This window comes from Scophthalmus maximus, chromosome 17 (genome assembly GCF_022379125.1).
Source record: "Scophthalmus maximus strain ysfricsl-2021 chromosome 17, ASM2237912v1, whole genome shotgun sequence".
Lineage (NCBI taxonomy): Eukaryota > Metazoa > Chordata > Actinopteri > Pleuronectiformes > Scophthalmidae > Scophthalmus > Scophthalmus maximus.
Genome location: NC_061531.1, coordinates 4015138 through 4030755, shown reverse-complemented (window position 1 = coordinate 4030755; position 15618 = coordinate 4015138). Strand labels below are relative to the sequence as shown.

The 15618-nt window shown below is 46.3% G+C and overlaps 1 long non-coding RNA gene across 4 annotated transcripts; it reads right to left on the bottom strand.

Moving 5' to 3' along the window:
- Window positions 1-3996: 3996 nt before the first annotated feature.
- LOC124849468 lies at window positions 3997-13962 on the bottom strand. Of its 4 annotated transcripts, none has more exons than XR_007029912.1 (4): window positions 13803-13962; window positions 11288-11427; window positions 5144-5276; window positions 3997-4337 (listed from the first exon to the last, which is right to left on the bottom strand). It is a non-coding gene; the product is annotated as an uncharacterized LOC124849468 (long non-coding RNA). The 4 variants fall into 4 exon arrangements; XR_007029913.1 differs by lacking the exon at window positions 13803-13962 and adding an exon at window positions 12749-12767; XR_007029914.1 differs by lacking the exon at window positions 13803-13962 and adding an exon at window positions 12642-12660.
- Between the last annotated feature and the right edge of the window lie 1656 nt (window positions 13963-15618).

Genomic DNA, 15618 nt, shown 5'->3' with positions numbered 1-15618 from the left:
CGTCTTACTCTGAAGTAGAGCTTCTGATGAGGTGTGAGTAAAACATGTGAAAATGTGTCCTGTTCTTCACGCTCAGGGATGAACGTCACTGACAACAATTATGTGATACACAGACAGTGCCATTTTACCAAAAGTATCATAATACATTTACTCATGTAGTATTTGTACTTGAGTAGTCCCATGTTACACCATACATTAACTATACCGAGAAGTTCAGGTTTGGTCGCGTGTTACATGCAAAACGTTCAGATCTAATAAATAAATCCTCCACTCTCCAACCTGCCTGTTCATTTTAAAAATCCCCTGAGCTCATCTTCTTGTATGGCTCATCCATTAGTTGACCTAGATCGCCCGCAGTCTGCCTGCCGCCCCCCCCCCCCCCCCCCCCCCCCCCCCCTCTGGTCTCTTTGTTTGCATATTTAAAAGCGTAATTTCATAAATCACTCCTGTCATTAGACCTACACTTTTTGCATTCTTGCATTCTTCCTCCATGTCGCACAGTCGCCGCTCGCTGTGCAGTCGCCGTGGTCCTGGCCCTGACCAGGTCCATGGCAAACATCCGACTTAGCAGCCATTAGGGCTGTGCCGTATGACCAATCTCTCGTATCTCGATATAAATCATTACATAGTCCAGTAGCTCCTGATTCAACATCCTTGTAAATCCAGATGAACCATGGATATCGATGTATAGCACATTTTCTGTAAACAGTTTCATGCAAAGGCTCTTGTGTAAACTGGACAAACTGAAATGATATACACCCAAATTAATAAAAATAACTGCGTGCAGGGGGAAAAAATGAGTAAACATGCAAAAACAAAAAACTGCATGGTTCTGATTTTCACCCATTCAATGAACCTGAAAACTTTCATCATCAGCTTTCATTATCAACGCTCTCCTCCGTTTTATATACGCATATAGCATCCAGACTTGCTTCATAATAGAGAAAGATATGGACACCTCCCTCCAACAATATTGCTACTTCAGTGTTTGAAGCCCCCAAACTGGTAAACTTTATTAGTTTTATGAACTATTTTTAGTGTCAGTGGATCAATGGATATAAGGGTTCAGCATCTCTTGAGGTCAGAAAGAGCTACTCTTTCACCTCCACCTGCTCTCCGACCTCTCTGACCTCTCTGACTGCTGTCATCCATAACGCTGGGAGAGTGACCCGTGACCCTAAATACGGGGTGGAACTGAAAGGATGTACGTTTGAAATGCTGCTGGCATTAAGATAAAATAGCTGCACTATTGTAGAAAAAAAGAAAGAAAAAAGAAGCCTCAAATGACATTTGAATATGTTGAATATTTTTGAGTTTTGAGATAATGAATACATTTGATTAAAGTTATATATAAGCAACATATTATTGAAGTATTCGGATTGTTTGGGAATCAGAATTGGTGGGAATTGATTATTGTTCCATACATCGTGGGTTTTATTCTTACAGATTTTATTTGTTAAAACAATTTCCACTCAATTCCTGCCTCCTACACACACACACATACATTGCACCGGCGAACACACACTGCTGTACGACCCCTCACCCTTTGCCCTTTAGTCTCTTCTCTGCAGACTCAGGCACAAATGCCTCCTCCCGCCTCTGTGGAATCTCCCTCAGGCATTTAGCTGGACGCCCCATGTGAAGGGGCTGGACATGGTAGATCTGATGTCAACAGCACAGCGGTGCAGTTGTGTTCATGTAAGTGCAACACGTGCTGTCGTGTACAGTGCAGTACAACGTGCGTCTGTGTGATCGCCACTGTACATCTATGATCATCATATGGCTTTAGCTGTGTGTGTGGTGTGTCTGTGTGTGCATGTGTGTGCATGTGTGCGTTGCGACATGTTTTGTCCCATCACATGTTGATACCAGGGGCAGATTCCTGTAACCACAGCAAACATGTTTGCACAGGTCATATACGCAGTGTACATACACACACACACAAACACACACACACACACACACACAAACACACGCACACACACACGCACACACACACGCACACGCACACACACACACAAACACACACACACAAACACACACACACACACACACACACACACAAACACACACACACACACAAACACACACACACACACACAAACACACACACACACACACACACACACACGCACACACACACGCACACGCACACGCACACACACAGTTAAAGGTGAATGTTATACAGTGAACATTTAGAGCAGTACGGGACATTACAACTGTATATTTGACTTATCAAAAAAATAAACTCATACTTGGCGACTGATGTAGATTTGGCCCCCTCTTCTGTTCACTACTGGTTATTCAAAATATGAGGACTTTGTGAAACTATTCTGTAACAGAACAAAAAAATGCAAAATGCGAAAGGTGAAATTTAGTAAGTCAGTACTTGTAATATTTTATATATATATATATATATATATATATATATATATATATAATCACTCAAAACTCAGATAAACTGAAAATAACTTTAGCGTTTTTTTCTTTACACGACTATCTACAGGAATGTCTATGATTTTTTTATGTGTGACAATCACACTGGCTTTAAAGACAGAAGAGGGCAGATCCATCGGGGTGTGCGTGTGGCTGTGACACCAAAAAGAGTTTACGCCCCCGGGCCTGGATTAGAGCTGCCAAACGGACAGCTGACAGTATTGATGTCCGTCTGTGCGTGTGTGTCCAGACCGGCCTCCCTCTCGGGGACTCAGTGAATGACCCAAGGCCTCTTCCTGGGGTTGGTTGAACACCTTTCAGCAGAGCTTTTCTGTCACCGCACACCGTGGAGCAGAAGCTGATCCACTTGCATGGTGCAGTGATCCCCGTTTGCGTGTGCAAACGGTGGAGGAGACATGTTCGGGAGATGTGTGAAAATGTGATTTATTTTAAAGTAAAACTGTACCAGCCGCACAAGATATACTTGACTGTTACTTTTACATTTTAAAGTGTCAAGTTGACTTAGTCTTACCTTAAACCTGATGAAATACTATAGTTATAATAGGTCAAAAGTTGGAACATCAACATCCAGTTGCTTCCAGGTCACAATTTTTCGACTTTATTCTCTTCATAGTATTTTGACTTTATTGTCCACACTCCGACTTTATTCTCGAAATACAAGATAAAAAGAATTCTTCCTGCTCTCATTTTTTTTCTTCTTATGCCTGGCCCTAATACTCTTCCGTAGGAAGCCAGACTGACCAGAGAAAAAGCCACGTAGGCAACACCCTCACAGTCATGGCCCTTTCTCAAAAGCAACCCCTTGCACCCTCCCCCTGCCCACTTCCACTGCGTTTGCAGGCCGAGTCTGCCACAGTGAGGGTTTCGTCCCATTTCCCCCCCACTTGGCCCTACGCCTCCGTCCTTCCACTCCACCTGAGGTCATCATCTGACCACTCTACGTCTGAAGGGCTGCTTGTGGCAGATAACCCCTTGATATTCAAAAGACATGGGACACCCTACCCTAAGCAGGGACATGCAAAACGGAGGGGTCGCGCCAAGTGGGGGGAAATGGGACGGACCCCCAAGTGCCCTTGCAGGGGCTTATGAAACCGCCCAACAGAGTCTGCAAAGTCTCACTGAGCACATGCAACACCTGTGTTGTGTTCGTCGTTCCGCACACAACCGTTAGATGAGAGCAATCATCCGTACAAACATGTACTCGTAAACTTATCAAGTTAGGATAGACTTCAGATAAATCATATAGACGTTAAAAACGTGATGCTTACATTGTATTTAGGAGCAAACAAACCTGTGTCTGGTCTACAAAATGGTAGAAGTATTACTAGGGCTGTTAAAAAAAACAACGCAGCTAAGGGTTAAAAAACAGAACGATGTTAACAAAAAAATATGCCTCCAAAGACGTTTGGGAGGAAGTTTTATTTGGGTTACGAAAAGCTACGACTGGTGGGAGTGGGGAGGTTTCAGTTCGAGACCATGACCATGTTCAGGCTTCATACATCCATATTACTTGAAACAAACGAGTCCCAAAAATCACAATTTCTTTTTAATAGCAATTATTTGATACTTTTATTTTCATTTATAAGTTTTCATCTCGAGTCAACAATTTACATTACAGCCCATCGGCTCTCTGGAACTGTCTGCGAGTCGATGTACTGTGCGTCAGTCAGAGAGTGGAGAGGGGGAATGGAGGTAAGACCGAGGGACACCAGATAAGGCTAAAACAGGGGGGAGGGAACGGTGGTTACTGCTGCCAGATCCCGTACATCGCCCGAATCAACACGCCACGATCGCCATCATCAACATCGTTGTCATCATCCAGTCCAGTGCTGTTGTGCAGAAGGGAATGCTGGGAACTTGGAGGACTCAGTGCAGTGGACCTAGAGGAGATGGAGGCAGGTTTTTAAAGATGGCATGTAAATTCCAATTGTAAATATTAGGTCTGTAGACTATTAGTCTTCATCCAGTTCAAATGTTCTATTAAATACAGCAAATATGTCTTAGAGAATTATTAGATTCATCAAAAAATTTTTTACTGCAGTGGTATGGCACTACAGTATACATGTATACACACAATTACAATTTAGGGGACTGGATTTTCAGTTTATGGAGCTCAAACCTTTTGAAAATAACATTCTACACCTGAAGGTAGAAGGTTTGCAAAACCAATCAAATGTGATCGATTTGCAAAATGTGACAATTCTTTTTCGGCTCTTTTGAAATGGGACTGTTGATCTCCGGCTGCATACACATGAGCGCAATGCCTTTTCCAATCTGGATAATCCACGGAAGCTACATTGTACATTTTTGCAGAGACAAATAAACAGATACAACTAAGCAGCGGCAGACTTATTCATCCATTTGCTGGTTTGCTTCTAATTTGGGGTTACAAACTCTTTCAGAGAGGCCATACGTCCCACAGGGGTCAACTGTGTATAAGTTGAGAAAGAAGGTCGACCCTTAAAGCAATCTGTATTTTTACACTCGACACGGACTCGTCACTTATTCAAGTGTCTCAGACAGACTGGAGCCGCTAAATGGAATCCGGCCGTCGCTCCTCTCAGTATTTACAGCTGTGCTTTTCCTGCTCTGACATGTCAAAAAAAAAAAAAACGAGCTTTGACTCAGCGGTCAGACATTTGCAGCGACGTCGCCGGGCAGTAAACAACCAGTAGCAAAGAATCACCATATGAAGGGACAGCCTGACAGTGGAGTTTGGAGGGGCCACTCCTCATGACGTCCCCTCGGCAGCACTCTTCACACAAGCAGCGAAGGCCTCCATCAGCTCCTTGCAGGCCTCGGCTCCGTTCTCCGCCACACTGCAAGAAGAACATTCGTGGCGGTCAGAAGGGCGTGCAGTCCAGACAGTCGCGCATGTCAATATTTTAGCTGTCCATTTCATAAGTAGGTGTTGCATTTTGTCATCGCCTTCGCTCACAGACGGCAAACAGATTCGAATGGCAAGAAAGGGGAAACAACGGTAACCACAACACAGAGAATGAAGGATGCCACAAAAGGGGATGAAAAGTGAAAGGGCGAATTGAGGCAGCTGATACTGCCACAGTGCATTAGGGTGATGGAGTGAAAGAGAGGGAGGGAGAGAAAAGAGGAGGGGGGGGGGGGGGGGGGGGGGAGGAGCCAGGGACACAGAAAAGCCATGTGGATGAACCCGTCGGATGTTTGATAGGACGCTCGAGAGGGAGGACGGTTGCGTGACAACGCAGAGGGGGCAAGACACGGAGGCAGGAGGAGGCCGAGCGCACGGGAGGAGGCGTTTCATGCTGCACGAATGTAAACCCCATCCCCCTGGCTCCACCCATCGCTTCATGACGTCTGAACATCCTCTGCTCGTCCTCCAATCCCCGGGCAGGACAGTCGCAGCCCCCCCCCCCTCTCCCCCCCACCCGCCTGCTGAACATCATCCATCGCACACTGCCGTCTCAGTAACAACTCTGCTGTTTAGTCAACGATTTTAGAAATACCCATTTAAAGGATGTGGCTGATGATACATTATGGGTTGGCGTTTTTACACAATGAGCAAAAAGCCATTTCATCTACAGTATATACTTTATGTAACCCTAGTCAGTGGTGTAGCCCTCCTCCCCTCCCTGTGCAGGATTCAGATTGCATACCGATGCACGAGAGATTGAAACAGAATAATGCATGTCTGCTGTCGTCCCGTCTCACCGCTCGTCATTTTATCTCAATGAACGCATCAGCGTAGCTCTTCACCGTTCTCTCTCCAATGCAAATGTCCTGCTGCTGCTGCTGCTGCTGCTGCTTCACAATAGAAGTTCACCTGATTAAACAGTGTTTCCTTTATTATCAGGCAGTCAAAGCAAATCCGCAGACCAAGATCATTCAACGAAACGGCTGAAATCTTGAAGGGACACTCGCGCTATTTAGTATTGTATGCAGTAGAATCACACAGCTCTCTGATTCCAAGAATTTTGCTACCTTGTCAAAACCTCGAGCCCCTGTTCTGCCAGCACATGCGCTGTGGTTAACGTGCGCAACTTTTATATTGAGAAAAACTAAACTAGCTGCAGATTCATATTCACCATAAGGGAGCAGTGACGCCCGCCCGAAGTCACCGATTGCTTTGTAACCCTCAGAGTGACGACTCAACTCCAGGAATATGATGAGTGAACGGCAGGTTGAACTGTGGAGCCCACAGGAAGACTGAAGTCCGTTTCCTTTTTTCTGCGTCATGTGATCACTCGAACCGCACAGAGGTCAGAGGAATGACAAGTGGACAGCTCTCAGTAGGCAAATATTCTGCAAATCAAAGCAGCATGGAAGCCAACACCAACATGATGAGTTACACTGGGTCGTGCTGCTGCTTGATCTCTATGAACTGTGGCCTGGTGCCTGTTGTGTGATGTAACACACACAGCTGGCCGCTGCAGATTATCACTCAGCACTTTACTTTGCCGGGGGGGTGGGGGGGGGGGTGGCATGAAGATTGTGTGTTGCGAGAGGGGAGCCGCCGACTCTTCTGTCAAGCAAGCATTTTTCTTATTGTGGCGTGGTCGGAGCTAGTACGTGCCTCAGACCAGAGTCAGTGAGAGCTCCCGCTGCACTGACGACCCGACACCAGTCAATGACTGACCCCCGAGGGCGTGTTGTCAGATAATCCTGCTACAGCACCATCGGTCCATTACGACACACACTTTTAAATCTCAATCCTCAGTGAACTATTGTACTGAACTATTGTACTTAATCACAATAAAAGCATGGCTCTGTTTCATTCTACGTTAAAATGACTTAACTTTCAGCGCAATATCATTAATCTAGAATAACCGACTATACATGAATTTGTATACATTAGGTGTGGTAAGATTTACCTATGTGCATCTGTCCAACTGCATAAAAGTTCACTATGCAAATGCCCCGATTGTTAAAGTGTGCACAAACTACAATTTGGTATGCACACAGGATGCATCGTTCTTCAGATATATTTCTAAAGAATTATAAGAAGAGCCTTTATCATTAGGACATGTGACCAATCATTTTCATACATTGATTGAATCCTCTTCTCTAAACTGGTTCCCTGGCGCTCTCTCTCATCTCCACTGCGAGGTGGGAGGTGTTGGCAATGCACCGAGATGTGCGTATCATCTGCTTCTGTGATGGAGACGTACAGTACATACGTGTAAGCGGGTGGATTACAGGAAGCATCAGAGCGGGGCGGTCACATCCGCTGGCAGAGAAGGGAGAGGGCCCATGACATCACCACTAGCGCAGCCATTACGCTGATAATATCCCCAGAGAAAGCTCGACGGCGAGCCAGGGCACGTTACGGGGTTATGGGTCAAAGCCGAGTCGTCATGACGACCAGTGGCAGATTCACAGCAGGGGCTCGGACATTTGAGGCCAAACCAGACTCAATTTAGGTATTATTATTGTAACACAATGATTAAACTAAACTACTAATATTCAGTTTATGAAAGATGTACTTCGTGTTAAGGGACTAGTACGACCAGCAGGACTTGTAAACTAAACCGGCCTCAGGCCGTCACGCACCGGTTGAATCCTGATGCGGGGATGGTTGCATGTCCTGGTTTCGACTAATCGCCGCCCAGGTCGGGTGGAAGAGTGAGCGATGTCATCCCCCACCGTCTTGGACATCATCAGGAAATGGAAGGCTGAATTATTTAAGCTGAACTAGCTGTACGGTCAGTCCCTCTGGGACAGACATGCATAATAGATCGCCGAGCAGGTGCAGCAGTTAAATGATGAGTTGGAGGCCAAACATTAGCCAAGCGATCGTGTGATTAAGGCTGAGTAGGACACTTGCTCTAATGATAATGAGTGTGAGTGCGTGTGTGTGACCCTCAACTTGCAACATACAGCGCGTGGTAATTATTAGCTAAGAACTAGCACCCGTCCTGTAGCACGTGTCCATGTGTGCACTATAGATCGGTCCTCTGTGTGCGGGCCATCGATTGTCCTGGTCCCGCATACGAGTGTCCATAAACAGACGGCCCTGCAAAAACCTTCACTTTGGACATACTTAATAATATTTGAACCGAGATCAACTAACATCTCAAATGATGTTCTAGAAATGTGCCTCTGTACCTGAAGAATGAGGCAGGTTGCTGCATTAAAATTAGGGAAAAATTAAACATGACCTATGACAATATTTGAAACAAGTTCATTTGCATCAAAACAAGCTGCAACATTATCACTGCATTGTATTAATTTAACTTACAATGAAAAATAACAATGCATGCTTTATAGTTTTACACATGCTCCCTGTACAGCCTGTTGCTCATACTTAGCTTCTGTGACTTTGCTAGTGTGACCTTGACAAGGTTAAAACTGCTAGTCATGAAATTAAAAAAACCTGCAATTAAATTAATTCTTCCATTAATCCACATTAAAAAAACAACGCCTCCAACTGTTCAAATCAAATCGAAGTTAGAGTGAGCGTAGATGAAGAAGATGCTTATCACAAAACAGCATGAGGACCTGAAGCCAACATGGCCGCCACCATGTGAGGCTGTCTTATCATTGGCTGGCTGGGTTAAACAGGAGCTGGTGTGAAGCGGAGCAGTAACGTGATCTATGGCAGGGAACATGTCACGGTATCCTGCACATACAGTCTCACTCGTACACGAAGCTCTCCATGACTTTTAAAAGCCGTCTATAAATACATGGGGGGGGGTTCTGGTGTTCGTTACGCAGAGTCGGCCATATTGAATCTACAGTTGGCTTGAGGCGTGGCTCAGTTGGATTGACATGGACGGTGCAGACAGCGCGACAGAGTGCTCTGCCTGTAAACTTCCCCTTTGGGACGTGAAAATAGGCACTTTGCCACACAAGTGGCCACGTGCACAGCGGGGGGACAGGAGCCCACGGGGAAGCTGACCACGTGAAATTTGAGCACTTTGAGGCAAACCTTATAATAGAACTGAATGATTATAAATCAACAATATTCAGACGGCTACTTTCCTATTGATCACCATGGATACCTTCAGTCTTAAAAGGTAACAAAGGCATCTTTGTATAGTTGAGTGGAGATGTGGTTGTAGAGAACCAAGGTCCACGCTCACAGAGAAGACTAGTGTGTTGGAGAAAACTTTTTAAAAAGAGAAGATCAATTGGGTATTTTTATTTTTAAAGTTGCATCAAAACCTTTTAAGGCTCAGGAGGGAGCTGTGTGATATATGGCAGGTCGCCTCAAGTGATGTCCCACCGCCGGTAGCCCAGAATAAACAAACCAAACACTTGTTGACATTACCTGTTGGCCACTGTAGATCCTCCTATCGATTGGAGAAGGTTGAGGGTGACACAATATGCAACTCCACCTCTAGTTGCCACTAAATCCAACACACTGACCCTTAAAGTAAGTTGTATACCATGAGGGGGGCCCACCATGGCCCTCGGCTCAACAGTTGCCTGCGGCTTAGCATGCACTGGCAGGCCCCGCTCACTATTAGTGTTGCCACCTGACTTCCAACCCTTCAAGGTCAAAGGTTCAGTTCGTGCTCACATCATCAAAGCGTGCCATGTTACATGAGGGACGGAACACTTTATCACCGTAAACCGGTTGTCGCCTGCTTTTGAAACCACCCTGTAGAGCGCCGACCTTTGTCAGGGTTCCCGGTATAGACCAACTTGCGCTTAAACAAGCTGCAGTAAAAAGGCATGTCTGCACCACGTCTGCTCTGGGACTGAACACGTGAGCAGCTCTAAGTTTTTTTGGGTTTTTTTCAAGGCCGGATGACTGTATTCATAAAAAGAGTTATTTAAATTTACGTCAACTGATCAATCGAGCCTGTGAGTTTTAAAAGACATAAAGCCTGGACACTTCATTTCAAAGAATGAAATGTGAGGACAAAGTTGGCCCATGTATAAGTTCTGCACATAATGATCCAAGCAACCACTTCTAGCCCCCAACCCCCCCCCCCTCAACCTACTGTCTTATCTAAAGGAGTCACACACCCACCAACACCTTATCAAGGCCCGACGGCCTGTAGAAGCTACACAGACGTGCACCACCGTGCTGCGTCTTTGCACGTCTTTCACAACAATCATCCGTATTGTTCCGTTCCTGCTGTGAATAGACATGAAAAAACGAAATAATTCCCCTGTGCTGGTGACCCTGACCCTGCGAGAGGAGAAGGAAGATGGCGGGGGGGGGGGGGGTACAGCCAACGCAAGGTATTCTGGGGGAAAGGGAGGCTAGTGACGCAAGCAGATTCCCAACTTTCATCCATGCGTGCGGATGAGAATGAAATATCGCCCTCCTGCCATACATCATTAACCCGCGAATCACTCTTCCCTGCAGAGAGTACCCCGGGTTTTCGTAACCTTTCCCCTCTGCACCATGCTACGGGACATTTCAACATGCAACACGCCGTTCTCCCTTTGTCTGCGCTGACCACAGTATACACGCCGAAGAGACTCCATTTTAGCATCAGCGCATTTTAGGTCGCTGCGGTCATCTGGTTTAATCTCCAACCGCCTCCCTGCCAGACGCGAGCAAAGTTAAATCAGCGGAGAATTTGGCCCATTTTTTGCTCAAAGGTTGGACCGCGGCGCTCCCTCGTTAGCCAACGGTCAATCGTTGCACGTTACAAAATGATTCCGGTGACAAGGTTTTTTTGCCGCCGGCTTCTCCGGTCCTCGGCTTCTCCCAGTGAGAGTAAATATTTGACAGCAACTCTTGGAGCCAATGGCGAACCCGTGAAAACGTTCAGAGATGGAGCGAGGATCCTAAAAGCTCCCTCCGATGCTCACCGAGTTTAGTGTCGTGACAGACACTTCTGAGGAAGGTTTCTCTTGTGCACACACATTTGCAGACATGCACACCATCACCCACCATTTGTCCAGGTCAGCCTTGATGCTGGCACAGGCAGCGGGGACGGGGGCCTCAGCGGGGGCGGCGGCGGCGGTCTCAGAGTCCGACATGACGGTGGGTTGCTGCTGTGTGCGTCGAGGGGTACCAGTCCTGTCCTGTTGCTGTCCTCCGAAGCACCAATGGGTCCCAGCGCCACACCAACAGAGACAGAGAGACAGAGAGACAGTGGAGATGAGAGTCGGTTGGTGGCAGGGGAGGGAGCACAGGGGGTGGGAGGAGATAAACATGTGAGACGGCAGCACACGTGAGTACAGGGCAGGCAGAGGAGGGGGGGGGGGGGGGGGGGGCGCAAGGGTGAAAGGGCAGTGACCCGGACTGAGGTTCAAAGGTGAAAGAAGAGTTTTGGGAGGGAGCAGGACAGAGGAGGGGAAAATGGGGTGAGGTGAGATTCCTATTGACGTCGGGTTAATCAGGTGGCGTTGATACTTTCACCTCACGGCCAAATTGAATTAAGCTCCGGCACAAGGACAATAGATTAAAACTACATGATGAACCCAAATGAAATCTGCTCAACAAATATTTTATTGGATTCAAGACAGACTGATACATTTCTCAACGCATGCACAGTGTGATGACTTGAATGAGGTGTGTGTGTGTGTGTGTGTGTGTGTGTGTGTGTCAGTCAGGGGCGGTTTGAACATGAGAACAATGACAGCCCGCCCCTCTATCATCATCATCATCAGGCCATGGAAGTCTGCCACCTAGTGGCGGCATCACCTTGCCGCACCTTCCTCCCTCACGGCACATGGCAGCCACGCTGTCCAAGGTCAGGGAATGTATGGCGGGGCCCGAATGGGAATGTCGGCAGCAACGAAAATGTTTGGGGCCAAGCCCAGTGAGAGCACAAGCGTCTCTGGAGAGTTTCTTCTAATGAGCAGTGTTCCGACACCGTTTATAAGCCTGTTGCATGTACTCAACACAAAGTGGGAGCAGCAGGAGCAGCCACACTGAGGAGCGTGTCCTTGTCTCTCCCAAGGTCATTCAATATTCAAAAATGTATTCCCCTGAAAAGTTTTGACTAACAATTATCCTCACTGTCAGTTGGTTTGCTGTGCAAACACATTTGACTACTTTCTCCCCCCCACTACATTACAAACATCTACTTTTCTGTTGCTTGGACAAGTTATTTCTAAACAAATTACATTTTCCAAATATTAAATTGAACAGACTTCCCCCCCCCCCCCAAATCTCTGAAGCACACGAGGGATCAATCGATCACATTTTGCTCTCTGTGCCTCCTTGACAGCCAGACACCACCGGTAACAGCTGACCCGGGAATAAAATGCTTCATCCCCTGCAAAGTTTGCATTCCTACCATGAACCTCCACCATCAATCATCTTCCACTTGTCACACACGTAAATCATTTGCGAGATAAAACCCGCGCACCAACAAGTTGAACAGGCTTCCCTGCCGCGTCTCACCTGACCAAACTGTCTGTGTGTGGGCTCGTCACCCAGCAGTTTGCGATCTTTGAAAAGAAATGCAGGCGGCTATGAATTGTGGGCGTTGTAGTCCTGAGAGGACGATTTCTCTCTGGAACTCCTGAACCCTCGGGCGTCTTGCACAGAGACTCAGAGTCTGAGTCGAGGGCCCCCCCCCCCCCGTCTTTTCTCTCTGTCTCCCTTCCTTTTTATTCACATTCATTTTTCCCTTTTTATTTTGCATTCACTCTGGATTAAAAGCGGAGCAGAGGTTTCTAGCACGACCTCACTGACTTCCAGTGTGCATGGAGAAGGGGGGCAAAAAAAAGTCTGAAGAGGTCAAAACTCCAGCAGCAACTGCAGCAACGTATGGAGCTATATAGGCTAACTGTAGGCCAACATGTCAGACAATGGAGCTGCTCTCTCTCTCTCTCTCTCTCTGTTTAGCCTACAGTTCAACAAGTGTTGCTGGAGGTTCGACACGGCGGACAGCCCCACATTAACTGGCATTTGCTGTTTGCCAAAAATAGCACAAGCTGCTCATTCATGTTCAACGGAGAAGGAGGAAGACGACGACGACGACGACGTGTGCAGCACCTAAATTGCATTAGCATCAAAGGTCAAGCAATTAAGTCCCTGCGTGGAAAAAAGAAAAAAACTCTTCTCTCATGCATAAAACTACCTGGCACGAGGACAGAACTCAAGTCAGGTACAAATCCTGACCCGGTGGAACCATAGAAGGGTCAAAGAAAGACCATGCATATGTAATGTTATATTACAAAGTACAGTGTTCGACAAAGTATATGGTGTCCACAATCATGCAGGTTCTGTACAAACAAAGTGGCTAGAAGCACAAAACAGTTCCACATATGTATAACACTCATATATGAAGCCCACAGGTCCAACAGGAAGCCTGCTCCACACCTCCACGCGAGACCCCGTGCTCTGGGACAAAAAAGGAACACTGTGTACACTTCAGCAACAGACGGAGCCTCCTGTGCAGGAACCAGGCATTTGAGGCTGCGTTGAAAAAGACAAGCTTGTGTGTACCTACCTATCTGCAGATGGGACGTCTTGGTCCTGAGCGGGACAGTTTGGAAAAAAGTGTGTGTGAGTGTGAGTGTGTGTGTGTGTGTGTGCAGGAACCAAAGGAAAATGCCAATGGAGGGGCTCGAGTTTTGTCCGTGCTGAGCGTGCTTCTCGCTGGGAAAGGGGGTGTGTACAGCTCTGGTAAATGGCCATGCGTGCAATGTTTGTGTGAGCGCATGTGTGCACATGTGTGTGCGTGTGTGTGTGTGTGTGTGTGTGTGTGTGTGTGTGTGCACTGCCAGGACAGAGTGAGGGGGATGGGAAGGGGAGGGGGAAGAAAGAAAAAGAAGAGAAGGAATGAGAGGGACATGCCGTGAGAGCCACAGGCAGTAAAAAAAGAAAAAGAAAAAAAGAAGAGGGCCCCCCCCCCTTTAAGATTGCACAAGGGTTTTAACAGAGCTTGAGAGAGAAGTAATATTCAACTCTTTGTCTTTGTCTAGCTGCGGTTGACCGGGGCAAGGTCGACTCCAGGTATGGATTGTGTGTTCCACTCAGTCCTTCCAGCCTTCTTCTCCTTATCAAATCCTCAGTCATATGCAAACAGATAAGATCATCAGATTCCATGCTGACTCACACACACACACACACACACACACACACACACACACACACACACACACTCTTTTGCTTTGCTTTGTAAGACAAAGCCAGCAACATGAACCTGTTTTCAAAACACACAAACAAAATGCATGTGTGTGTGTGTGTGTGTGTGTGTGTGTGTGTGTGTGTGTTTGCTATTGGAAGTGGCACCTTCCAGGAGATAAAACCAGAGGAGATTTCAAAGTCAGGCTGTATGTCGCTGCATCATGTGTGTTATAGTGTAGAATGAATGGAGGAGGCCCGGCGCTGGCGGGCGGGGCGTTTAAAGCAAAGTGTTATGGGAAAAATTCAGCACACGGGCGACTCCATGGAGTCTGCAAAGAATATGTAGAGACAGTTTTGTGCATAATTTTGCCTTGAGAGAAGACATGATATGTAACTTTCTGATGAGGCTTAGCTAGGAGCTAACCCCTAACCCTATCTAAAGACAAGAGTTCGAGGCCCACTTAAAAAAATGGAGAAACCTGTTTGAGCTCAGAGGAGGTCTGACCCAAACACAACAACACAAGTGATTATGATATACAATATAATACATCAAATATGATATTTGTTATATATTTGCATATATGTACTATTTTTACCATATAGTACATATCATTTACATAGTTTTTGTAAGATTTACAAATGTAAATAACGTTTCACAAAGAGGAAAAATGTACACTTCTTCTTCGTAATATTAGTACCCCAACACACATATTTATTGTGCAATTTTTCTTTTGAAAGTGGTGGAAAAACTCTTTATAATATACTTGTGAAGTGAGTCATGGGGTGAGGTCAAATTGTCAAATTGTCTTAGGAAGTTTCCCAAATCTTGACGTGACCCGGAAGTATATGATAGGCAGCCATGATAAGAGCCGTTTGGATTCTCTAAAAGCATAGGAAATGAGCTTCAATGCTTCCTTTCCTATCTCCTAGGGTACACTGGACCTTCCTATGTGAGAGTAATGAGATACAGACGCCCCATAATTCATTGCGGCAGCGATATATAACGTGACGCGCCACGCACGAAAGTAAATGATTCAATCTGAAGTAGAAGAAGAAGTAGTAGGAGAGTATGAATATGACCCAGAAGAGACGCACGTCATCATGTCAGTTACTGTTACATATGAATCATTTACATCTGATGTCACACGGTGGTAACACACACTGAATCATGCTGATGGAGCCGCTGCATTTTTTGT